The following is a 27,146-nucleotide window of genomic DNA, read 5'->3' as shown; positions in this document are numbered from 1 at the left end:
AGGAAGCAGGATGATCATGGTTGATTAGCAACCTCCAGCACACAGAAACACAACAACTCTGACATTCAGCAAAATCTGGAATGGATTCTGAGACAGAAGAGCAGCAAAAACATAACACCGGCAGGGGATGGATGAGTGAAAGGACCGACTATATTTTTTTGGGTAAATAGTTAACATAAATGTACCCTTTTATTATTACCACTCTATTATTACAGGTGTAATTGTACCCCCCAGCAGAGCTTGATAAATACCCCTAGGGGCCCTTGGCAGGATACCAGTTTGGGGCCTCTGTACCCTCCGTTTCACAAAAAACCCACAAATAAAATTGGGTTAACGTAATCTGAGCCCCTCCATTACATCTGGGCCTTAGACAGTAGCTTAGGTTGCCTAATGTATAATCCAACTTTCACTCGCAGATGAGTATATACTGAAAGGCTTTATTTTATCCTTTATCTAATATTTTAAAATCCATCAGGACACACAGAAATGACAGATACGGTTAAAAGGTTGGGGCAGCACGGTGGCTTAGTGGTTAGCACTTCTGCCTCACAGCACTGGGGTCATGAGTTCAATTCCCGACCATGGCCTTATCTATGTGGAGTTTGTATGTTCTCCCCGTGTTTGCGTGGGTTTCCTCCAGGTGCTCTGGTTTCCTCCCACACTCAAAAAACATACTAGTAGGTTAATTGGCTGCTATCAAATTGACCCTAGTCTGTCTGTGTTTGTGTGTGTATGTTAGGGAATTTAGAATGTATGCTCCAATGGGGCAGGGACTGATGTGAATGAGTTCTCTGTACAGCGCTACAGAATTAGTGGCGCTATATGAATAGATTATGATGATATTAAATTAATGCAAGGTCAACTGCTCTGGGTCCCAGCAGCACAGTAAAAAATGGACCTAGCAGAAGAAATCTAAGAATCAGATTTATCAGTTATTCAGTGTAATAAACGTGCATATAGTTCAGGTACCTATGTCAGATTGATAAGGTGATTATCAATTGAACTAAGTTGAAATTGGATTTGAAGACGAGGGGGATGGTGGCCTCTTCCTTATTGTTATTGACCCCAGTAATTTATAGTTTTTCTGGTGAATAAATTTATTTTTTTAATAAAATCAGATTGCTAAGCTACAAACCTTTGGTGAGAGACCTGTTTAGCACTTTTACGGCGTTGAGGATCGTAGCCAAGTTTGCTTCACTGCACATGTTCTCTGCTGTTAAGTAAAAGCAGAACTCAGCATTTACCCAGACACCTGAGAACTTACTTATCTTCGTGTAAGTTTGAACAGTAATTCAGTGCAGAGGTCTAAAGTCAGCGCATTAAAAAGATAATCCACTAATTGCCTTCCCAAAAGTATATTACTGAGTAAATCTACCTAATGACTTTGAAGCTGAAAACTTCAACTTTTTTCATTTTCTTTTTTCCCTTCCACCCTCACTGTAGATACAGAGTTAGCACATAAGTCTTCATTTCATGGGCAATTTAGTTCTGACAATAAAAAAACACATAAAATAAGATCCTTCTAGTGAACGGAGGAGAACAGGCAAATTATTTATGAATTTAGTGGGGTCATCGGATCCATTACAAATCAGCCTCACTGGACACAATGAAGAAATTATTAAAAGTAGATTGGGAAACTGAGTTAAATCATAACATCACCTTCACTAAAAATATTTTCAGGTATGGGGCCTGACTCTCTATGGAACGAAAAAGCTGATATGTGTCGTATTTTGCCTAAAATCGCTCTGCTCATGCCATAGGCAAACCGAGGGGAGTTTCCCAGTGCCTGGAACCCCCCTTCCTGTATTATTGAGATGGCTGGACCCTGCCCCTGCTTCACACGGCTCTGCTTGAAAAGGGAGAGCTGTGTGCACCTAACAGTAGTGCATGCAGCATTGCCCATGCATATTATAGTGATAGGAAGAGTTGGAGAGCAGCCATGCACTGTCTAATATTATAGCCACACCCCCATACATGCTGGTTACGCCCACTGGTGGCATGGTGTGGAAACTCCCCTCTACAAATCTTGCATTTGCCCCTGCATGCCCAGAATTGGACCATACCCCAGTAAACGCAGCAATATCCAATTAATTTTTGAGTGCAAAGGACCATTACTACATCCTACGATATCAGAGGCGGAATGGGGAGGGGAATGGGCGTATGCACGTAGTCAATGTACAGTAAGGGCGTGCCAAGCTTCAGAGCACGCAGCAACATCCAATTCAAGCTTTGGTCATTTCCAAAGTACATGTTTTACTGTCGTATCACTTGCACCAGCAACAGTCGGGTGTAAGTGCTGATTGATAGGGATGACAGACACGTATGCATGCTAGAGCATGTGTTTGCAATCAGGAGCAACTGTAAAAATGCATTTTATGTGCAGTAGACATTAAGATCATGTAATAAATGTGTTTTATGGAAAAAAAAAATTTTTTGTAATGTATCATTAATGACTATATTATTATCAGGTGACATTATTACAATTTTTTTTTCTGTGCGTTCTCTATAGTCTACATATGTGTTGGACGTATCCTTATTGTCTGTTAAAGCAGAGTACACCTAGACCATATTCAGCAACAGCCGTATCTTTAGATCCGTTCCTTGTTGACTACAAACGTGCGTATGCCCAATTTACATGCGGTTTTTATTTTTTTTTAAACACACTTTAAGTTTGATTTGCTTGTTTTAATGAATTGGGCCAACGATGTCTTAAAATGTGCAGTACATTTTGGGAAAATTAAGTACATTGTTTAGATAATATAATGGCACAGTGACATTTCAACACATGCACCTATAGTTGAGGAGCAAATTGTCACCTGGCTACAAATTCTTGTTTATATTGTAGAATAAAGTAAAAAAAAAACCTCAATGGAGCTGCAGGTGCCCGTAATCGCCCTAAATACTGCTCTTCTCAGAGGAGCCCCAGTTTTCCCCAGGGCTTCGATGTTCATCTGACAGCTCCCACCAAAAACACATATTTCAGTGATTATTTTTAAGTGGTGAACAGTATTTTTTTCATTTTTAGTGTAGCCTTAATATATACACCACATACATTATGTGTAGGTCATGTATACAGTAAAACAAAATGGTATATACCATTGTAAAAAAAAGAGTAGAATGGTACCTATCAAAATGATCTGTTTGTCTAGTTTCCATTTTACTATACCTTTCACTAGGGCTGGCTCAATAACTAGGCACCTGAGGCCATTCCCATATGAGAACTTTGTGCAGTTGCTGCAGGTTTGTCGGCTGCACATTCATACTGCAAATCTTCCGTTCCACCACATCCCAAAGCTTCTCTATTATACTGAGATCTGGTGACCGTGAAGGACATTGGAGTACACTGAACTCACTGTTATGTTCACGGAACCAGCTTGAGATGACGTGTGCTTTGTGACATGGTGCGTTATCCTGCTGGAAGTAGCCATTAGAAGATGGGTGGACTGTGGCCATAAGGGGATGCACATGGTCAGCAACAATACTCAGGTAGGCTGTGGCATTTAAATTATACTCAGATGATGTTAAGGGGCCTAATGTGTGCCAAGAAAACATTCCCCATATCATTATACCACAAACATCAGCCGGACACAAGGCAAGATGGATCCATGGATTCATATGGTCTACACCAGATTCTGATCTTACCTTCTGCATGTTGCAGAAGAAATCAAAATTCTTCAGACCAGGCAACGTTTTTCCAATCTTCAACTGTCCAGATTTAATGAGCCTGTGCCCCATGTAAACTCATTTTCCCTGTTAGTGGACAGGAGTGGAACCCGGTGTGGTTTTCTGCTGCTGTAGCCCATCCACTTCAAGGTTGACTTCAGAGATGCTCGTCTGCAAACCACCATAGTAACACATGGTTATAAGAGTTACTGTCACCTTTCTGTCAGCTTGTACCCAGTCTGGCCATTCTCTTCTGACCTCTCTCATTAACCACTTTTTTTTTTGCCCACGGAACTGACGCTCTCTGCATGTTTTTGCTTTTGCATGTCATTCACTATAATCTTTAGAGACACGTTTCACATGTATAAAAAACTTGCTGTGTTAAATACTGTCATAGGTTCAGAGAGCACAACATCCAATCGCTGACTTAGTAGCTGTAGAGGGTTGAATTGTACCATGGATCATACTTGTCTTCTCTCCAGGAATGTCCGGGAGACTTCTTAATATTGCAAAGTTCTTCAGTATTCCTGTTTGAATAGGCCAATCTCGTGGATCCCGCATAACTTCCTTCGGAAACAGGCTGTGATGACACAATTCAATGCAAATCATGTCATCATGGCACCGCCAGTCACAGCTACATAATGTACCCCACAGTGAGGAGGTCCAAAAAGTAGGTAAGTATTCCCTGGATAGGATTTGCCTGGGGTGTGAGCAGAGGCAAATACAGGATTTCTAGAGGGGGGGCTTCCAAATGTGTGACAGTGGAGGAGTTGTGCCCAGGGCATGACTAACACTTATCAAGTGCTTGGTCTCCTCCAGTCTAAACCATTCTGCCCTGTAATGCCACGTGTACGCCTGTTCACAGCAACTTGTTGTATGTGCTTTCCTGAATTCCAGAACAACATAACGGGACATACTTCCCAATCATCCCTGCTGTCAGGACAAAGTTAAAAACTCTCCCTATCCCTGTAATTCACTTCTCACCCCTCCCTACCCCCATCTCCCATGTAATTAATTCTCTAGCTGCTTCATTGTTAATTTCCCTTATAAAATAAATTGAGATATAAAAAAGAAAGAACTTATCCCGGTGCTCAGGAATGAGAAGCGCCAAACCACGAGGACTGATGCCAACATTATAAAAGCGCCAAGAGGCGTGTCCATTTGTCAAAGCACCGCTCTGGTGAAAAACATAGAAATCAGGGAAACCAGATAAAAAGCCTGTATCAAGTGGCGGGTAATCGGACAGAAAAGGATGAGAATAGAATTGTTGAGGCAATGTAAAGAGTCAAACTTTTTATCAGGTTCCAGTGCTTTTATATTTTACACTAGAGTGGTTGCCTTGACAACCGGACAGGCCTCTTGGCGCTTTGATGACTTTGACATCGGTCGGAGAGACTTGTCCCTTCTCTTTCCTGAGCACCTGGGTGAGTCCTTCACTATTTATGTTAGTGGTTATTCTATTCTTTCTACATACCGGTCAAAAGTTTTGTAAAATTTGAAATGTTGGATTGAAAAAAAGAGAGATGTTGCATAACATCTACTGGTCTGTAAATTACCTTGAGTGCCGACTCTATATCGGGTCCAGTACCTACACATGTTGCCCTCCTTAGGAGGTCAACAGGGTACGTTACTTACCTTTTTCTCATTTTTTCTTCCTCTTAGTGACTAGCATTGTGAAATATATGTATTCAATGTCTTCAGTGTCTCTGAAGAAAGTCAAGACACTGATTGAAACGGAACGTTGAGCATGAGTCCTAATCAATCTTTTCAATACTTGAACATTGCGGATTTACAAATTTTATTTATGGATCTTGCACAGCGAATCTGGTTTTGCATGTAAGAACTGAGTGCTTCCTCTCCATAGATATATATGTACATATATATATATATATATATATATATATATATATATATTTTTATATATATATATATATATATATATATATATATATATATCCATAGAGGTTCAATTAGGGGCTGCGTGGCCATGGCGCTTCTCAAATTAAATGTGGAACAAAGCTAAACTACCAAAAAAATCATTGGATATATTAGGAAAGGTGGTAACCAATTTGCAGTAAAAGTAAATAAAATTGTTAATATATATATATATATATAAAGTTATTTGTTTATAGACCAACTGAGAGTGCAAATAGGACATGTTTTGATACGGTTAGTAAATATTTGTGCTTGGCCTGTTTAAAAGCAAAGGAGCTTCATTTATAAAACAAAGACTATGTAAATATTGTTCTAAAGCAACAAAAGAGTGCGGCCACAGGAATAAATGTAAGAATAAAGTAGTAAATGTTAAATTCTGACCTCTATAAAAATGGTGATACAGATGAAGGGGGAAAGAGGGGGGAATCTTAACTCCTTATCCATTGTATGACACTCCAGGAAATAGGTCTGTTTTGGACAGTCAGAAAAATTTTACCCTATATGCTGTCCCTATGTCCATTGATGGTGGTGATGGATAATCCAGGGATTATTCGAGCAATAAACAATAAGATGTACAAAGTTTCTGGAACATGGTGCAACATTCACCCAACGCGAACACCATTTCCTTGTATAAAAGCAGAAATGGAGAAATAGGGCGCTGCTATTTATGTCCTGCTAATAATGCTCGTAATCAATCAATGAAAAACTTATGAAATATTCCTGAATTGTTTGTATTATTCTTTTTCACTCTTAGGGGCCGATCCAATTCGGCCGCGTTATTCTAGGAATAACACGTCCTGCGCGCTATTACCATTACTACGGTAAAAGTGCGCAGTATTACCATTAGTACGGTACTTTTAACGCTGACTTTTGCTCACAGCCCTTGGGGCCGCGAGCAAAAATCCAGGTTAAAATTACCCTATTAAAAGTAATAGCATTAGCGCCGCGTTATTCCTACACGAATGTGGCCAAATTGAATCGGCCCCTTAGATAGAAAGATTGCAGCTCTAATAGATCTACAAATTGGACAAGGATGCACACTCTTAAGGGATGTATTAAAAGGGTGAAAAGCCCTATTGCTGTAAAAAATGGGTATTTTAGATGGTGACAGGTCTTTTCAATCTGTTTGCCCCATACACCAATGGGCTACCACCAGTGATACATCCCGTAAGATCGCCAGCTTTAATCCTTTGTATTGGAAAGCCTATACTTAAGCTAGGTACACACTACAAGGTTTTTGTCCAATAATCGTCTCAACCAGCCGACATACGACCGCTCGTTCAAAAGTCGGGTCAGTGTGTCCAGTGACACGATGGTCGAAAGTCTGCCCAAATAGACGATTGTCGCCTCATTTGGTTGGTCGTACCGTTAAATATTTTCGTTCCAATCTCGTTTCCGTTGTGTAGTGTGTATAAACTTCCGACCGATGTGTACGAAATTGCAATCATTGCTCACGACAACATGGCTGTAAAAAGTCGCTAAAGGGACGTCCGCACTTCCCTTTATCGTCTAAAACAAGACTAGTGTGTATGCAGTCCATGGACCGAGCGATCGGATCATCGATCGCATGTAAAATCGATCGGCATAAAAAGTTGGTGGAAAATTCTGTAGTGTGTACCTAGCTTTAGTGTAATACCGCTGCAACACTTGTTCTGTTACCTCCATCTCTCTCAAAAGTGTTAAATGTCCCCCGTTCTATCAGAACAAGGCTATACTTTATTAGACCTGGTACCAGCGTGCGGCATTAACCAAAAGGAGTAATTGTGTGTGACTTTGATATTTGGCTGGCTGCTTGTGAGCCGCTCTGCGTGATAAGGGATAAGCACTTGTTCTCAAGACATAATTGTATTTGAAAGTTGAATATGTGTCACTTAACAGCTGTTGTGTAAGTTAAGATTCTGTTGCCCCTGTCCTTACCCTCAACTTCTCCAAGGCTGAATCTGACCCTTTGTGATCATTAGAAGATTAAACTGTAAGCTTTGCTTTGTGGGAAGAAAACCCACATACAAATATTTAAATATATTCCAAAAGCACAATGCCACAAGAGGCAGAGCTTCAAGGATAAATGAACAATTAACAAAATAAATCTGCTGAGCCTTCGGAATTTAAATCAATTAAAAGTTACTCCAGATTGTTAGTAACTTTAGATACATAATTGAATTTACCTTGTGAGGAATCATTAGTGTTGTGTTTCATTTTTTTTTTAACCAAGGGAGACTGGTTAAACATTTCCCATACAAAGCAACATAAACCTCTTTTAATAAACATATTTTCCCCACTTAAAGAAAAAGGCGTTATTTTGTTGATTATCAAGACTTTTTATTAAAGGTTGAACGAAACAAAGAAATAGTTGTTTAGCGAGAATTTTTATAGTATAAAAACTGTTTATACATCTTTTATTATGTAAATGTAAAGTCTTACACTTGTCATTAAAATAAATAGAATCAGTTGCATAAAAATAATATTTATAAAGAAAAATTGTGTTCTCCAAATGTGAAATAAATAGCTTCAGCGTGTGAAAAGAGAGGCTACAGTGGGAGATCCCTTTAAAGAGGGATCACAGTGGCCTATCTGTAAAAAGGGGTTAGAGATAATTACCTTGTAAAGAGGGGCTAGAGAGAATTATCTTGTAAAGAGGGGTTAGAGTGGACTATCTTGTGAAGAGGGGTTACAGTGGACTATCTTGTGAAGAGGGTTTAGAGATAATTATCTTGTAAATAGGGGCAACATTGGACTATCTGGTAAAGAGGGTTTACAGTGGACTATCTTGTAAATATGGGTTACAGCGGCCTACCATGTAAAGAGGGGTTAGAGATAATTATCTTGTAAAGAGGGGTTAGAGTGGACTATCATGTAAAGAGCGGTAAGAGAGAATTATCTTGTAAATAGGGGCAGAAGTGGATTATCTTGTAAAGATGAGCTAATGTGGACTATCTTATAAAGAGAGGTTAGAGTGGACTATCTTGTGAAGAGGAGCTAGAGTGGACTATCTTATAAAGAGAGGTTAGAGTGGACTATATTGTGAAGAGAGGTTACAGTGAACTATAATGTAAAGAGCAGCTAGAGTGGACTATCTTTTTAAGAGAGGTTAGAGTGGACTATCTTGTAAAGAGGAGCTAGAGTGGACTTTCTTATAAAGAAAGGTTAGAGTGGACTATCTTGTGAAGAGAGGTTACAGTGACCTATAATGTAAAGAGGAGCTAGAGTGGACTATCTTATTAAGAGAGGTTAGAGTGTACTATCTTGTAAAGAGAAGCTAGAGTGGACTATCTTATAAAGAGAGGTTAGAGTGGACTATCTTCTGAAGAGAGGTTACAGTGACCTATAATGTAAAGAGGAGCTAAAGTGGACTATCTTACATAGTAACATAGTAACATAGTTGATGAGGTTGAAAAAAGACACCAGTCCATCAAGTTCAACCTATTTTGGATCTCCTGCGACCCTGCACTTATATTTGAAATTAATCCAGAGTAAGCAACCGCCAATCTGTTTCAATTGTGAAAATCCCCCCAGACTCAATTTAAAATGAAGGATAGTAGTGGATATAGGGTAAAAATAGGACTGCAATATTAACGGTCGTATCCCTGGATACACCTTTCCGCTAAAAATTTGTCTAACCCTTTCTTAAACATATCTATTGAATCTGCCATCACAACCTTCCCTGACAATGAATTCCATATCCTGACTGCTCTTACTGTAAAGAACCCCTTCCTTTGCTGGTTGTGAAATTTTCTCTCCTCTAACCTTAGGGGATGACCACGTGTCCTGTGTATGGTCCTTGGGGTAAAAAGTTCCCATGAAAGCTCTTTGTATTGACCCCTAATGTATTTTATTCATAGTAATCATATCTCCCCTTAGACGCCTCTTTTCTAAAGTAAACATGCCTAAACTGGCTAACTTTTCCTCATAACTTAATGATTACATACCCTTTATCAATTTTGTCGCCCTTCTCTGAACCCTTTCTTGTTCCAAATTATCTTTTTTATAGAGTGGTGCCCAGAACTGTACTGCATATTCAAGATGAGGTCTTACCAACGATTTATAAAGTGGCAAAATTACACTGTCTTCCCTTGCATCTATGCCCCTTTTTATGCATGCCAATACTTTGTTTGCCCTTGCAGCTGCTGCTTGACATTGAGCACTATTGCTAAGTCTACTGTCTACGAGCACTCCCAAATCCTTTTCCATTATAGATTCTCCTAAATTAATTCCATTTAATTTATAGATTGCGTTCTTGTTTTTGATCCCTGAATGCATAACCTTACATTTATCTGTGTTAAACCTCATATTCCATTTGGCCGCCCAATCCTCCAGTTTATTTAAGTCCCTCTGTAGAGAAGCTACATCTTGCTCTGATTTTATTACCTTACAGAGTTTAGTGTCATCTGCAAAAAATTAAGAGAGGTTAGAGTGGACTATCTTGTGAAGAGAGGTTACAGTGACCTATAATGTAAAGAGGAGCTAGAGTGGACTATCTTATTAAGAGAGGTTAGAGTGGACTATTTTGTTAAGAGGGATTAGAGTGTCCTATTTTTGATACCTCATCAAAGGTGCAATGACAAAGGTCATGTGGACAATCTCTTTAAGTCACTGAAAATGAAATTTTCGTTAGAAGTACATATTTTACCTTTTACATCTTATCCTTTTTTAGACAGTAAGAACAAATCATTTCCATTGTCAGACTTTTCTCTGCCCTCAGATTATACATATACAAGGACCGCCCAGAGTTCTATTTGTCAGCAAAGGTTGATCCTTTATAAGCGATAAGTTAGTAAATGACGGTCAGTTATCACTTCCATAGTCATAAACAATGTATATTGCATGCATTGTATTTATTTCTTTGCTTTCTTTATAGATGATTTGACAGGAACAGAACACCTATTGTACTTAGTTGGGAGCTGTTTATATAAAACATATGGGTTCTACAATGGAACAGTGTAACATAAAAGACAGAATACAGAATACTTCCTAAAACATGTTCCTATACTGGACCCTTTCACTGGGCTCGCTATGGAGACAGACAGTACACCCCCAGTCATAGCTAAAGATCATCTGGACAGAAAATCACATTTTTAATAAATGTTTTAGGATTAGGCTTTCAGTCACAGTTTAAAAAGTATAAACTATCCCCAACTGCTACCTCTCATCCTAAGCCAAACATTCAATGTAGGCAGAACCCTAAAGTATAAAAAAAACCACACAAAAAAAGCACATTTTGACCCCTACCCCCTGCCCAAACACCTACTCTAAGAAAAACTTTATCCTGTCTCAAAAAGTACTCACAATGATAGGTAATGGGCCTCTAGTCTGCAGGGCGTAAGCAGCGGGCACACAAGGTCACCTATCATATCGGCTTACAATAAAGGAACATGGTGCAATTTCAACTGACACATTTGTCCAGGCTTCAGAATGGTATTAGTTTTACCAGATAGATTGATTATTCCATAATTACTGGTAGCAAAGAAAGTCAGGTAGAGATCTAGCAAGACAGAGAAACTGAGAGCTTCAGAAGCTGGATGGAATACTCATCAGCGTCACAGGAAGAAGGAGAAGTCTCTAAAAAGAGAGTAATAGCCCTTAACACTTTGTCCCACTATAACCCCCAAATTATTGATCTACTCAATACTACAGATGAAACCTTATCAGTTTATTTTCTGGCCTCTTTCCATATCCTATCCAGAATCAGGAGTCAGAGGTTCTGGGTCTGTCTCTATTTCTACGGCATCTCACATGAATTCGCATGTCTTTTCAACTTATGACTACAACCAATCGAATATTGAAATCTTACAGAATTGTCAGTAACAGATCTTATATTAAATGCAGCGATTGAAAGGAAAGGTTTGCATAATCTATCCAGATTACTCATCGTAGCATTGTACTTTTCATGCATTGTGAATTACAAGCAAAATTCTTTAAAATCACATATCTAATTGAAGGCCTGAGTCCATTTTGTTAATATGCATTACATGACAATGAGCAACATCTCTCACTTGAACTACAATACATTTTGAGGATCCACCACAGTACAAGCTACAGACGAAAACTGGCAATGCTCCGTCAACACAGACAACTGCAAAATGTAAGTATCCGCTGCAATACCAGATAAAGACATTAGGGGGCAGTGCATGTCAACACTGCACATTCTTTCTCACTTACTGCAGTCAGCACTTTGGTCAAATCAAATAAAATTGATCATTCTCTTTGTAAGGTTTCCTTTGTTCTAGTTGTGTCTTCTAAAGTAGTTGTTTTCTCTATTGTATCATCTTGTATTGATTTTTACTGATTCTATTGTTTCTCTTGCCCCTTACTTATTTGTATATTGTTTTATTTATATTTTGTTAATTGTACTGCGCTACCGATTCTGGGGCGCCTTATAAATAAATGATGATGGTGATGATTGCTGAGAGCCATCACCTGTATGCAGCCTTTATAAGGCCTTCATTTCTAGCCATGGTCAAAAATGGATTTTCGATTCACTTCTGATGCTTTTAAGAGTCTAGTTTTGTTACCTGTTCATTGATTGTTTTCTTCATCCCTCACAATTCTACATTCTCCAACCCATCGGCATCTATTTTGTCCCTAGTAATTCTACGTTCTCCAACCCATTGACAATGGCTTTGTCCCTCTCAATTCTACGTTCTCCAATCCATTGACATTGGATTTGTCCCTCACAATCCTATATTCTCCAACCCATTGACATTGGCTTTGTCTTTCACAGTTCTATATTCTCCAACCCATTGACGTAGGCTTTGTCCCTCACAATTCTACATTCTTCAACCCATTGACATTGGCTTTGTCCCCAACAATTCTACATTCTCCAACCCATTGACATAGGCTTTGTCCCTCACAATTCTACATTCTCCAACCCATTGACATTGGCTTTGTCCCTCACAATTCTACATTCTCCCACTCATTGACATTGGCTTTGTCCCCAACAATTCTACATTCTCCAACCCATTGACATAGGCTTTGTCCCTTACTATTCTACATTCTCCCACCCATTGACATTGGCTTTGTCCCTCAGAATTCTACATTCTCCAACCCATTGATATTGGCTTTCACCCTCACAATTCTACATTCTCCAACCCATTGCTATTGGCTTTGTCCCTCACAATTCTACATTCTCCAACCCATCGACTTCTATTTCGTCCCTCGCAATTCTACATTCTCCAACCCATTGATATTTGCTTTGTCCCTCACAATTCTACATTCTCCAACCCATTGCTGTTGGCTTTGTCCCTCATAATTCTACATTCTCCAACCCATCGACATCTATTTCGTCCCTCACAATTCTACATTCTCCAACCCATTGATATTGGCTTTGTCCCTCACAAATCTACATTCTCCAACCCATTGCTATTGGCTTTGTCCCTCACAATTCTACATTCTCCTACCCATCGACATCTATTTCATCCCTCGCAATTCTACATTCTCCAACCCATTGATATTGGCTTTGTCCCTCCCAATTCTACATTCTCCAACCCATCGACATCTATTTCGTCCCTCGCAATTCTACATTCTCCAACCCATTGATATTTGCTTTGTCCCTCACAATTCTACATTCTCCAACCCATTGATATTGGCTTTGTCCCTCACAATTCTACATTCTCCAACCCATCGACATCTATTTCGTCCCTCGCAATTCTACATTCTCCAACCCATTGATATTGGCTTTGTCCCTCACAATTCTACATTCTCCATCCCATCGACATCTATTCTCCAACACATTGGCATTGGCTTTGTCCTTCCCAACTCTACGTTCTCCAACCCATTGACATTGACTTTGTCCCTCACAATTCTATATTCTCAAAACTATCGACTTTGTCCCTCATGATCCACCCTCTCAGGACTAAGTAGCTTTGCTGGTCACGCTGTGGCTCTGATAGCTACCCAGGCCACATGGTTTTCTCCTGGGAGCAAACAGCACCGTGACATAAACATGTAACTTTTCTGAAACAAACAATGGAACTAAAATAAATATTTTTTAAAACAAAAAAAATATAATAAACACTTTCACAAATACACTTACTATACCCATTCTGGTATTTTTTGTAACTATAACATTAGTCTAGCTGAACCTTATTATGCTTGTTTCTTCTACTTGTTGTAGGAAGCACAACCCCATATATGCTTCTTTAATAAATGTCCCTACTACTTAACCTTACCTAATAAGCAGATGCTTAAGAAACAAGTGCAAATGAGTAGGTTCCTATTACAACATTCCCAAGCCAATTAGCATCACCAAGGCACAATCCACCCCCAGCCCATACTTACTAACATGTTAGTGTGTGTTAGATGCCCTTAGCTGTTGAGACTGCCACTGTACCAACTAAGCTTGATAATAGTGTGTGTCCTGGACTAGTTCGTGCATCATACCTACCAAATACCCCAGCACATTTCCAGCCAGACTAAGAGGTATCCAATAAATTCTCCATCAGAGCAGTTGCTCTATTGAAAGGGAAGCAAAATAACCACCCTGACCAGAGAAAACATCTGCCCATTAAACCATGTTCTCCAAGACCTCTGAATAAGCATACTAACCAGCCATCAGGATGCAGGAATAATTTATTTTTTTACATTTCCCACCACCACTACTGCTATCCACCTGCATACTACAGTTCTCTTTACTCAATCGCTAATTGCCTGCTGAGCATTGCCATATCTATGTGAAAGTTTTTCCTATTTCCCTAGTCATTGGATCATGTTCCCCACCACTGCAAGATAACATTGTAATATTATGATTTTTATGCAGGTTTTAATCATTGGGCTACAGGCAACATAGGATATAATTAATTCACACCACACATACAACGATCATTTTATTTATTGAGTGTTATCTCAAGTTATTAAATCAGTTTAATAATGGAGTGACTTATATCATTATACATTGATAATTTATACATATTGATACAAAGTAGCAGGGCATAGCAGTTTTATTTTTGCTATTTTAATTCACATTTGTAGTCACTTTGATTTTAATATTTCGCTATTGGATTAGGAGGGATTTTTCTTAAAGTATATCAATAAAGAAATAGATATTTTAATATTTACAAGATCGCTCAGTGCCTCCAAATACACATCTCTTCCCTATCCTCTCATTTTTTGCTCTAACATTAGTTATTGTGTAGGAGTGCACCCTCCAGTAAAGATATTTTTTCAACCCTAAGAACCAATAGGTATTATTATACTGGTATAGCGATACCTAGTGCAGGGGTACTCTCTTTTGAACATAGGATGTATGTCAGGACCTAGCCCACACATAAGGAGGCCACCAACTCAGATATTACCGCTGTAAATAGCAATCGAATATCCTGGACATTCCGATCATTCTTACATACAAAGGGAAAGTAGCTGGGATTTCCTGCATGAAGGAGCTGATCTGGGTCAATTCTGCTACCTTGTCCTTGTGTGTTAGAACATGGGTTTATAAAAAGGCAAATCCTGAAAAGGTGCAATTTTGACGTCTTACCCTTTTCTCTGAATCAAACTCCAGTATATACTTCCTCTGCTATTGAGCCAACAGAAAGCCATATCTAACCTTAAAGAAGACAAAATAAATCTTGCATTGGTATTGTAAATAGTAAAAATGGTATTTTCGGGCAAGATGGATGCAGGGCAAAAGAGTAAAAAATGGTGCAGCGAATTGAGCAGAAAATGGACCTCTGAAAGAAAAAGGGTTAATCCACTACCAACTCAACTTTTATATGTCTAGGGCCGGAGTCATTAAGGAAAGTAAAGCAAAAAAAAAGGAGTAACTTTGCACCTTGGCAAAACCACGTTGCATTGGAGGGGGAGGTAAATTTAAAATGTGGGAATAGATTTATAGTTGGGACAGGGAATGCACTAGATCAACTTTAAATTTCACTGTAAAAATAAAGCTATCAGGTTTGTGCGCTACATGGAAAAGCAGCCAGTATTTCCTTAGGTGCAAATTAATAATTAAATTGCACCCCTTGCATTGTAACATGGTTTGTCCCAAAGCAAACTTTTTTGCTTTGCTCTCGTTAATGACTCAGGCCCACAGGGTACTTGCCCTAAAACTACCTTGCCAGAGCTACATATTAAGGATGACGAGAAGCAGCGTTCACTCTCTCAGATTTTATTTTTATAATACTTGAATTAGATTTATATCCGCTCTACAAAAACTTTTATGAAAAATAAGAGGAGAAAAGACTTACTTCAATAATACCCCAAATCTAAGGCTCTAGGTTTTTACGTCAATCAATTATTGATGTCAAGGTATAGAGATCTGCTGCGAGGTAGCTCCGAGAGATGACACTTCTAGAAAGTGCAAGCAAGGAATGCCAGTGCTATACTGCCAGGAGGCATTTAATCGGGATTTAGGTGATTGATACACAGCTTCAGAAGCCGGTTCACTTCAGCAGACGTAATTTTACAAAAGAAGATGGATCAGCTTTGTATGGCAGTAACTAAAGCGTACAGAACGCAAAGCACTGCATATACCGGCTGTCGGGTATGAACTAGCACAGACAAGGCAAAAATGATTGATGGATGCTATAGCTTGTTATATTTTCTTTCTGAAAACTGTAACTTTCTAAAAAAAAATAACTAAAGGAGCTCTCCACTTAAATCATCATCACCATTTATTTATATAGCGCCACTGATTCTGCAGCGCTGTACAGAGAACACATTCACATCAGTCCCTGCCCCATTGGGGCTTACAGTCTAAATTCCCTAATATACACAGAGAGAGAGAGAGTGACTAGGGTCACTTTTAATAGCAGCCAATTAACCTACTAGTATGTTTTTGGAGTGTGGGAGGAAACCGGAGCACCCGGAGGAAACCCACGCAAACACGGGGAGAACATACAACTCCACACAGATGAGGCTGTGGTCGGGAATTGAACTCATGACCCCAGCGCTGTGAGGCAGAAGTGCTAACCACTAAGCCACCTATCTGCCCACTTAAATATTTTTGTTTACATCATTGAAATCCTAGGGGCATACTCAATTAAGATGGCAGATCGTGGCTATGCACATAAAGTACCAATACGATGCTGCAACATCGCGGATTTCCCTTCGCAAACCCTCTGGAGTGCAAAGGGAGGTCCGCGATGTTGCGATAACGGAAGGTGTGCAGCCGCGCGTAACTGCGATTTGCCATCTTAATTGCAAATGCCCTCTAGAATTTATTATAAGATGTTTTACAAACACTTTTATTCATCTTCCTGCTCCTGTAGACCTGAAAAAGAGATCTAAAATGGCCAGCTTCTATGTCACAATGACCTATTTTGCAGATTACTACAACATTGTTGCAACAATGTAGAAAGTGACAGCAACCTTGGCTTCCTGTCAAGTAAACAGGGAAGGGAAGAAGATACCACAGCCCAGATGTGTAATCGTTTTCAGATACATGTCAGCTGAACTCTCAACTCACAAGCAGACTGTTTGGGAAAAACATTAATATTTGTTTGCTTTTCTCCTAGAAGCAGCTGAATAGATAATAACAATAATTTGCAAATCATCTTTTTATCATTCAGGGATTGATAATAAGATGGTTTGCAAAACAAGTAAAAAATAATTGATACATTTTGTCAAGAAAAATTCAGCGTGGAGTTAGTTTCAACTACGCTTGTCGAAAAAATTAGCAGCGATTGTCCAAATCTGAAGAGAGTAAGATTTCCAGATGTTGCTCTGTTTAGCTACTGTATGTACGATGAAACGAGGCTCGATCGTGACTATGAAAACAAACCAATGCAGGTAGACAGAAAGATCTTACATTTGCAATACTTAACAACCTTGGGTCTGATTCACTAAGGATCTTAACATAAGAAACTTCTTATTTCAGTCTCCTGGACAAAACCATGTTACAATGCAAGGGGTGAAAATTAGTATTCTGTTTTGCACATAAGTTAAATACTGACTGTTTTTTCATGTAGCACAGAAATATCAACTTTACTTTTTAGTGTACAAATAAACTATCAAGTATTTGTGTGCTACATGACAAAACAGCCAGTATTTAACTTATGTGCAAAACAGAAAACTAATTTGCACCCCTTGCATTGTAACATGGTTTTGTCCAGGAGACTGAAATAAGAAGTTTCTTAAGTTAAGATCCTTAATGAATCAGGCCCATTGAGACTATTACACAAAGCATAACAAGGATTAATGATCATAGAATTGCAGCCAGTTCAAAATGTGAGGGAGGGTCTCACAAGCCCCTGTGCCATCATTAAAGCTACTGGATGCAACATGTTAACATCGGTCCGTTTTACCTCTCAACCCCATACACAAATCCAGATTGTAAATATATAGTATATAAGCATAAATACACATCTATCCAAATTTTACAAAGATACAGATGCCCATTTTAAAACACACATTGTACACACATAAATGCACACCTACATTCAGTTATAAACACATTATCACATTATACACATAAAATACAGATCATCATCATCTTTTTATTTATATAGCGCCACGAAATTTGCAGCGCTGTACAGAGAACTCACTCACATCAGTCCCTGCCCCAATGGAGCTTACAGTCTAAATTCCCTAATACACACACACACATTAGGGTCAATTTGTTAGCAGCCAATTAACCTACCAGTATGTTTTTGGAGGAAACCGGAGCACACAGAAGAAACCCACGCAAACACGGGGAGAACACACAAACTCCTCACAGATAAGGCCATGGTCAGGAATCAAACTCATGACCCCGGTGCTGCGAGGCAGAAGTGCTAACCACTAGGCCACTGTGCTGCATACAGGTCATACACATACACAATATAAACACATCATGCACATATAAATGCAGGGTTACAAACAGATTACACACGTACACATATACCGATTGCAAATGAACATTGCAGAGTACACAAACGTATACACTTTCATGCTAATTACACACATGCACACTATAAAAACAAATTCACAGGGCGATTATACAATACTTGCCTACTTTCAGTAGGCGACGTCCGGGAGAAGGGCGTGACTAGAGGTTGGGAGGGACTAGAGGTTGAGAGGGGTTGGGGCCAATACGACACGTTTTAAGGCGCCCCGCCCCCTCTCAACCTCTAGTCCCTCCTAACCTCTAGTCACGCCCCTCTCCACGAGTAAAATGACGTTTTGTCACGGGGGCAGGGCCAAAATGACGCGATTCTCTGTGAATCGTGTCATTTTAGCAAGGGAATTGCGGGATGCGGGAGAAATGCCAGCTCTCCAGGGAGTCCGGGAGACCAACCCGATTTTCGGGAGTCTCCCAGATTTTCCGGGAGAGTAGTCAAGTATGGATTATACACATACACCAGTGTACCTCACAACATTTCTAATTTGAGGATCGTGAAATAGGTTTAGGCTACACCTAAGCATCCGATTCACGGCCCCCTCCTACCCATGCCATGCCCATTTCAAAACAGTCCATTTTCTTGTGGATCAATGACCTCTGAAAACGATGACTTTGAAAGGTGTTCAAAAAAGCCGACTATAAATGCACATTATACATTGCACAGTGAAAGATACAGTCACATTCACAAACACCTGAGTGCTTTCTTCCCATCTTTTCTCCTTCCCAGAGGACTGGAGACCTATAAACATATGTACAGAAGATACAATAAAGGTCAAAGGTCTTCATTTGTGCCATATACCATTCTTGTCACCCTAACATGACAACACATCTGTTAAGTATCCCAACATGGAACACATTGATAAAGGCCATCGCTTGCTAGTTGCTGTCTAGAATCACTATATAGCAGGCGGTGGTTTAGTTAACCTTTCCCCACTAGTATCAGCACCTGTCACACACACAAACACCAAACACATCTCACATACAGTACCTCACTCAAAGACATTTTCTCTATACCTGCTAAAAACAAAAGGTCACTGTGGTGCTTCTGCAATCACCAGAGGGGGTGGGGGACGGACAAATAAGTCCTGAATCTGTGTAACATGTACTGGAGCCCTGGCAAACCTGTGGCTCTTATGTCTTTTTAGTTTAGATAGTTTAATTTGGTTTAGATAGTTTAGTGTCTGCCCTCTCTTTAATAAAGGTGCCATCTTCTTTTTCGCAGCTAATTTAGTGTTGCAGCACTGAACGTGTTATCAACACAAGTCTGGTGTTAGATTTTGTACAGCAGGTGCTTTAACAAAACATCAGAGAAAAACTGCCCAGTGACGGTCATAAAATACGGACATCTACTGCTGTGTCCTGTAACTTCTCCCCTCACCTCCGACGGAGACAAAGGATATTCCAGAAGAGATGTAATTTCCAGATATTTATTGTACAATGAGGGGTATTAGTCCTGCATACCCTGATATTTCACAGACTATGTTATCTGTCCATTTCAGAACACTTGATGCTGGGTAAGCCCATTGCTTGCTTTCTGTAAGACAGCAACATGTATTTATGCCGCTAAGGTTGGTGGTGATGTCATGGCTATTTCAGATCTAGCTCTGCCACATTCAGTATAGCATAACAGAAAGGTTTAAAATAATATTATTCTGAAAAGTTTGGGGGCTGCTAATATGGCTATTAAAGTATAAATGTCATAGACACAGGCACACACAAATCAGGAATATACTCTACATCCCCACAGGGAGGTGAGAGGACTTTGTTCACTAGAGCTTGCAATCTATTATGGAAAAAAATATATAATTGGGATTCTACTATTCTATTATATTTAAAAAAAAAAATTGAAGTTTCCTTCCTGATTACAGCAATTGTACGTCTATTTTCAGTTAACTTGCCAAAGCAAGAAAAATACGTTTTAATTTTTTTGTTTAACAAAAGGAAACTTGCAAAAAAAAACCTGTTCTTTTGCCTCCATAAAGAGGGGCCTCTGCGAAACGCGTGTTTGCTGAAGGTTCTGTCTATTTATGCTTAGAATATGCTCAAAATAATAGTTTAAATCTGAATACAGAATGAATGAATTAATTAATTAATTAATTAGTGTATGTGAAACCTTTTTTAAAAAATAGGGCTTAGAATCAACTGTTACTAGGGAAGAGATATATAACGTATGAATAGTACTAATGAATGCGAGAACTATCAATTAAACAATAATTACCATATTACTTGGAAGCAGAAGCCATTTAGGCTTATAAATGTAAATGAACTACTGAATCTAATCAAATCATTGATGGTTGTAGCGTTATATATAACAACATTATAACTGTCAGATCTCATTGATACCTTTCATACTATCACCTTGTTATATATTATATATGACATTGGAAGATAACATTAGAATAGAAAAGTTCTCTTTAAGCCCAGTGACTCAGAAAGCCCCATTATACTAAATATCATAATGACTACAAAAAGGGTTGTGACTATCTACGTTTAATTCACGTACCTCAGAATGATCAATTATTAAAGAGAACACTATACACCAGGGTTTCCCAAACCCAGTCGTCAGGGCTCCCCAACAGTGCAGGTTTTCCATATCTCCTTGCTGGAGCACAGGTGTATTCATTACTGGCTGACACATTGTAACAGATCCACAGATGGTCCTAATTATGTCACATGTGATCCAGAAAACCTGCACTGTTGGGGAGCCCTGAGGACTGGGTTTGGGGAAACCCTGCTATACACTATAATATGTAATATTATAAAACAATAAACATCTAAAACGCATTGTCACTACTTTTAATAATTCACTATTCATAGAGCAGGGATTCTGAGAAACCAATGTGGAATCTTTTAACAAATGATTAATAAATGATGAACAGATAGTTTAATTCCGCTTGTATCAATACATCCATTTAGTGCCCCCTTTAAGCACACTCTTTTCTTTCCTCTGTTTAATAGAAAAATGACAATCTCTATTCTTAAGACCATACTATGTATAGACTATTTCCTTAATGCATAAATGAAATAAATTCAAAATACAACCCAATTATGAATACATTTTTAATTTACTGAGTATGTAATTATATTCCGTGTATCTTTCAGTTGTTGTTAGGACATAGATTTGCTCTGTACATACAATTTGTATTGCAGAGTGTACAGCAGATCTGTGTCGTATACAAGGGTAGCTAAAGTAAACAACTTAGCCTGATGATTTAAACACATGGCTGAGAAACACAAATGCTTCCATAAAGATAAAGCAATATATCTAGTTACATTTGCAGGAAAGCATGTGCAAGTCGATAAACTATAGCAATTTAAAGATGGGACATCCCTTTAAATACTTCATTTTAGCACTGAGAGTCTCTGTCCTATATTACTCTATTGCTGTGCTGAAAAGCATATTTATTTCAGTTATACTCAGTAGAGATGTAAACGGCAGCTCTGTAAATAAATAATGTAACCCCTTTAATGCCAAGCTCACTGGCACAGATATATAGAATGCTTTTCCGGCTCTGACGGGGGAAATTCAATAGCCTTCTGTCTTCGATCATCACTGTACAGCAGTTCATTTCAGCTGTAGAACATTCCAAGGATCTGTTCTTGGATGAGCTACAGGATTATGAAAAACAATGTGTAATAATTCTCTGTGATGGACAAAAAAAAGCAGAAGCCGCGTAATTAAAGCCATTTTTTTTAGACACTTTCAAGCTGTAGGTTAGCCTTTGTAAAACAGAAAAACAAGAACATTCCATATATCGATGATCCTTGTTTTATGCCTGTAATTTCACAGAAAAAGGATTGTCTCATCCCTCTACATTGGCTTGTGGCCGGCTTTTTCCTTTTTAATTGCCTAATTGCTCCCAGGATGTGCAATGTGATTTTAAGCTGGGAAAAACAAATATTTCTAATTGTTAATTGTAATTGTGAATTTTGCTACAAGTATGCAATAAAGTCCGGCTTAAGCATGTGTTGTTAGTAAGTCTTGAAACAGTATTGATATTTTTGTTTTGCACTTGGTAATTGCTGTTTAACATGTCATGCATTCAACAGATAAAGCATTATTTTGCTACTGGGCTTTTATGTATGATTAGAGTTTAGGTACCCACCTTGTGCTAAACAATGACAGCTGACAGTGATCGGCCCGGTAAAGGTGGGCAGCACGGTGGGTTAGTGGTTAGCACTTCTGCCTCACAGCGCTGGGGTCATGAGTTCCACTCCCGACCATGGCCTTATCTGTGAGGAGTTTGTATGTTCTCTCCGTGTTTGCGTGGGTTTCCTCCGGGTGCTCCAGTTTCCTCCCACACTCCAAAAACATACTGGCAGGTTAATTAGCTGCTATTAAAATTGACCTAAGTTTCTCTCGGTCTGTGTGTGTGTGTGTGTTAGGGGATTTAGATTGTAAGCTTAAATGGGGCAAGGACTGATGTGAATGAGCTCTCTGTGCAGCGCTGCGGAATCAGTGGCGCTATGATGATGATGATGATGAAGGTGCATCTAATGCATACTTGCCTAATTTTTGGATCTCCCCTCTGGAAGATCCCTTAGGAATATTCTAAGATATATCACTACCTCACTCCGCTGCACTTCATCGAGGCCTCGTCCCACCCACTTCCGAAGGAAGTCATGCGGTACAGTAGGATGGCCTACTTTGCAACTTTCATGCGGTACAGTGGCTTAGTGATTAGCACTTCTACCTCACAGCACTGGGGTCATGAGTTCAATTCCAGGCCATGGCCGCATCTATGCGCAATTTGTATGTTCTCCCTGTGTTTGCGTGGGTTTCCTCCGGGTGCTCCGGTTTCCTCCCATAGTCTAAAAACATACTGGTAGGTTAATTGGCTGCTATCAAATTGACCTTAGTCTCTCTCTCTGTCTGTGTGTGTATGTTAGGGAATTTAGACTGTAAGCTCCAATGGGGCAGGGACTGATGTTAGTGAGTTCTCTGTACAGCGCTGCGGAATTAGTGGCGCTATATAAATAGCTGATGATGATGATACTTATCATTCTGATTATTAATACCACAAGTTTTCAGTCAAAGGTTTATAATGTTGATTAATTTATTAGTTTATGGTATAGTGTTGCATCTACTATAATATATTCAGTTAGAAGTTACCAAGTAGTTCTGTAATAAATAATGACATCAAAAGTCACTGATTATCAATGGTGATATCAGAACTCAACATTAACACAGATATTATTTGATAGAGTTTCTACATATATTTAGAGATGGACGGGAACACCCGAACTTAGGGGATCCGAATACCAAGCCGAGTCGGCTCGGTACTTTCTCGCTTGTTTGGATTCCAAAACGAGGCAAAACGTCATTGTGACGTCGTCGGATCTCGGGAGCTTTGGAATCTATAAATACCGTCCTCCACGGCGATCTAGCGCCATTTGAGAGAGGGCTACAGAAGGGGTAGGATAGAGTGTAGAGCAGTTGGACAGGCAAATGTACAGAAGTGAAAGAGGGGGGTGGTAGCAGTGTTCAACAAAGCTCCATTGCTAATTGTCTTTGCTGAAATTCAAATATACTAGTCCTTGCAGGCTTTCTTTCTGAATTTGCACCAAAAAGTGTACGGTGTTATATACACCCAAAGACAAGAGCTCCATTGCTGAATTTGTCATTGCTGAAATACAAATATAATATACTAGTCCTTGCAGGCTTTTTTTCTGAATTTGCACTAAAAAGTGTAGGGTGTTATCCAAATGGATTCACAGCAGTACACAGAAGAGCAGGAGCAGCAAGCAGCTGCTGTCACCAGTCCTGATGATAGTAATTCCTGTACGTTATGTGGTAAAGCCTATGTAAAAGTACATAGTCTTTTAAGTCAGGGAAAAAAATATTAAAAGAAACACCTTTTACCATGGTTAAGAAAGAAAGAGCTAGAATCCATGAAAAGTTATCTGCCAAAAAAAAAAATTGCCAACATGCCATTCTACACACGCAGTGGCAAAGAAAGAATGAGGCCTTCGCCTTTCTCTATGAGTGCGAGATCTAAAATTGCTACTGAGGCATCTTCGTGTAAGGTCACTTGTGACCAAGCAAGACCAAGTAATTCGGACTCCAAAAGTGGTGCACAAATGCTGTTATGTGCAAAAGCCGAGCTGGAAGAAAACAGTAAGACATTAGAGGAAAATGTATGCTTAGATTCAGAAATGACACCAATCCCTGAGGAGAGTCCATGCACGAGTGTTATGTGTAATTGTGACCATTCAGATAGTGTATCCTTAAAGAAGGACCCTTTCAGCAGTTCTGCTGATGTGTGCCTGAACAGCCTGAGTGTAGCCGGTGATACACCAATTGAGGATGCCACTTTGGAATTGGAACAGGATGAGGGGGATATTTGTGTAGTCGACGAGGGCGCTAATGAGGATGTTGATGAGGATGATGTTGTTTGTGTAAGTCCTGCACCAGTGGAAGCAGTTCTGGCACGTGATAAGAAGAAGGCCATTGTCATGCTTAAAAATAAAAAGCCACTTCTTATGTGTCTAATTATTTGTACCCAAATCCTGAAAACAGTTTTTTAGCCATTTGTAGTATATGTAAAGCCACAGTCAGTCGAGGGAGGGACCTTAACCATCTAGAACCCTCATCCATGTTACGCCATTTAACGCGAGTTCATGGCAAGGTGTTGGGAAAATCAGAAAGTTATTGTAAATAACAAATAACAACAAGCAGTCCATCATCAGCTAGGACCCTTCTCTCACCTACATCCCGACGCCTGCAATCTACACACACAACACTGTCCTCATCAATGTCCTCAGTAGCGATCAGAGTTAGTCCTGCATCCAAGTTGCTAAGGCTAGATGACTCCTCCACTATCCAGGATTCCTTTGAAGAATTCTTGAGCGTTAGTCCCACTGCTGCTACTGTTGCTGCTGCTGGGGGTGAATCTTCATCCCAGAAGCAGACCAAGAAGTAGACTACTAGTAGGTTACAACAATTGACTGTTAAACAATCCTTTGCAAGAGGAAGCAAGTATGAAAGCTGTCACCCAGTGGCAAAGCGGATCACAGACGCCATGGCGACTAGGCTCGTATTAGATCTGTGTCCAATATCCACTATTAATGCAGCTGGTTTTGGAGCTGGAGGTGGTGAAAAGTAGATGGATCTAGTGCAGCAGTGTGGAGTTGTCCTGGAGCAGCTCTGGGACTAGGAGAAGGGTTCCACAGCTGAGAGTTTATCTGGGCTTTGAAGTCACCCTGGAGGCGGAGCTAGACTAATGGTGCCAGCCTGGAGCCGAAATTGGCAAGCTTGGAGCATTACCACACCTAGGTCACACCTTCAGGCTGTTCTTTACTGCCATCTGCTGGTGTTAATGAAGATAGCAGGGACTGGAACCATTTAGAATATCTGTGCCAATAATCTTGCTGGGGCCGTCTGGGATTCATCACACTGATAGCAAATTACTGAAATGACCTACTCGTATGACCCACTTTCACTAAGAAATGAGATTATTAACTGCAGTAGGAACTGGAATTATTCCCTAAGCAATAAAGTTATAAAAAAACAATGTCTATAAAAGCTCTTATTTCCATCACATAATGAAAATTCTAATTAGAATATGTTTTTTTTTTCCTTCTATTTTTGCCAGGCAAATTTTTCAGGACATGAAGGGTAGAAGTAAAAGTCTTGTAGACTTTATAGACAAATGAAAGGTTTCCCCCGAAGCACTAAATATCTTCAGGGCAGGAACAGCCGGGAGAACTGCTGGCATCTAATACAGTATGTGTAATAACAGGTGTTCCGGGCTCCCTCGACATACTACTGAAAACATGGCTCCGAAAACTCAACAAACGTAGCCAATTAATAATTAATTGTAAAAATATATATATATATATATATATATATATATATATATATATATATATATATATATATAACAAGGGAAATGCAGGGTTTTCCTTTTTTAAGACAAAAACTGCAACTTAATTTTAATTAACTCTTAAAAGCAAGTATAGCAGCTATTTCCTATTAATAGATGTAAAGGGCAGTCTATTACTGAGATGAATATAATACATGAATTAGCGAGTGTTAATACTTCACTGAAGCATACTTGCTTGCTTTTTGGATCTCCCCTATGGGAAATCCCAGAGGGAAAATCCAAAGGGCAAGTATCGGCAGCATTAAGACACAATTCAAATTATCACGGTCTCGCCCCCCCCCCCCGCTGCGCAATAGTGTTTTAGTATAATCCTGCAGAGGGGAACGGGGACATGATGGCGCAAAATACAACATCAGGACCTGCCCGGCAAGGCCTTATGGCAGGAATTGCGTCACCAAGGCCCAGCCTTGTCCCCTAAACAAGAAGATCAGATAGGATCCTTGGGAAGTCTCCCGGAGAGTAGACAAGAATGCACTAAGTATGTCCACCATGCTCTTTCACTCCTCTGCTGTAGGCTTCATGTTAGCTGGGAGGGGCTTCTCTCTAACAGAGCAGTTACAGAAGGACTGCCAGTTTGTGAGTCTTGCTTTGCAGGAATGCATTGTGTGGTTGGTTACTCATGCCTCCCAACTTTTGAAATGTCTAAAGCATGATTCATGTAAGAGCATACCGAATACACAACATAGAGGCGCCGCAGCAATTCTATATATAGAATACCATGCTGAGACATCAGATATTTAATTCACTAGGAAAAGTTAGCTGTAATGAACCTGTAATGAACCTGCTAAGCTGCTTAACGGTGGACGTCCTCTCCTCTCCCCCAGCCAAAATGTACACTAGCCTTCACCTTA

The sequence above is a fragment of the Mixophyes fleayi genome, chromosome 6 (genome assembly GCF_038048845.1).
Source record: "Mixophyes fleayi isolate aMixFle1 chromosome 6, aMixFle1.hap1, whole genome shotgun sequence".
Taxonomy (NCBI): Eukaryota; Metazoa; Chordata; class Amphibia; order Anura; family Limnodynastidae; genus Mixophyes; species Mixophyes fleayi.
The sequence above is the reverse complement of the archived record's forward strand: the minus strand, read 5'-3'. Positions refer to the sequence as shown.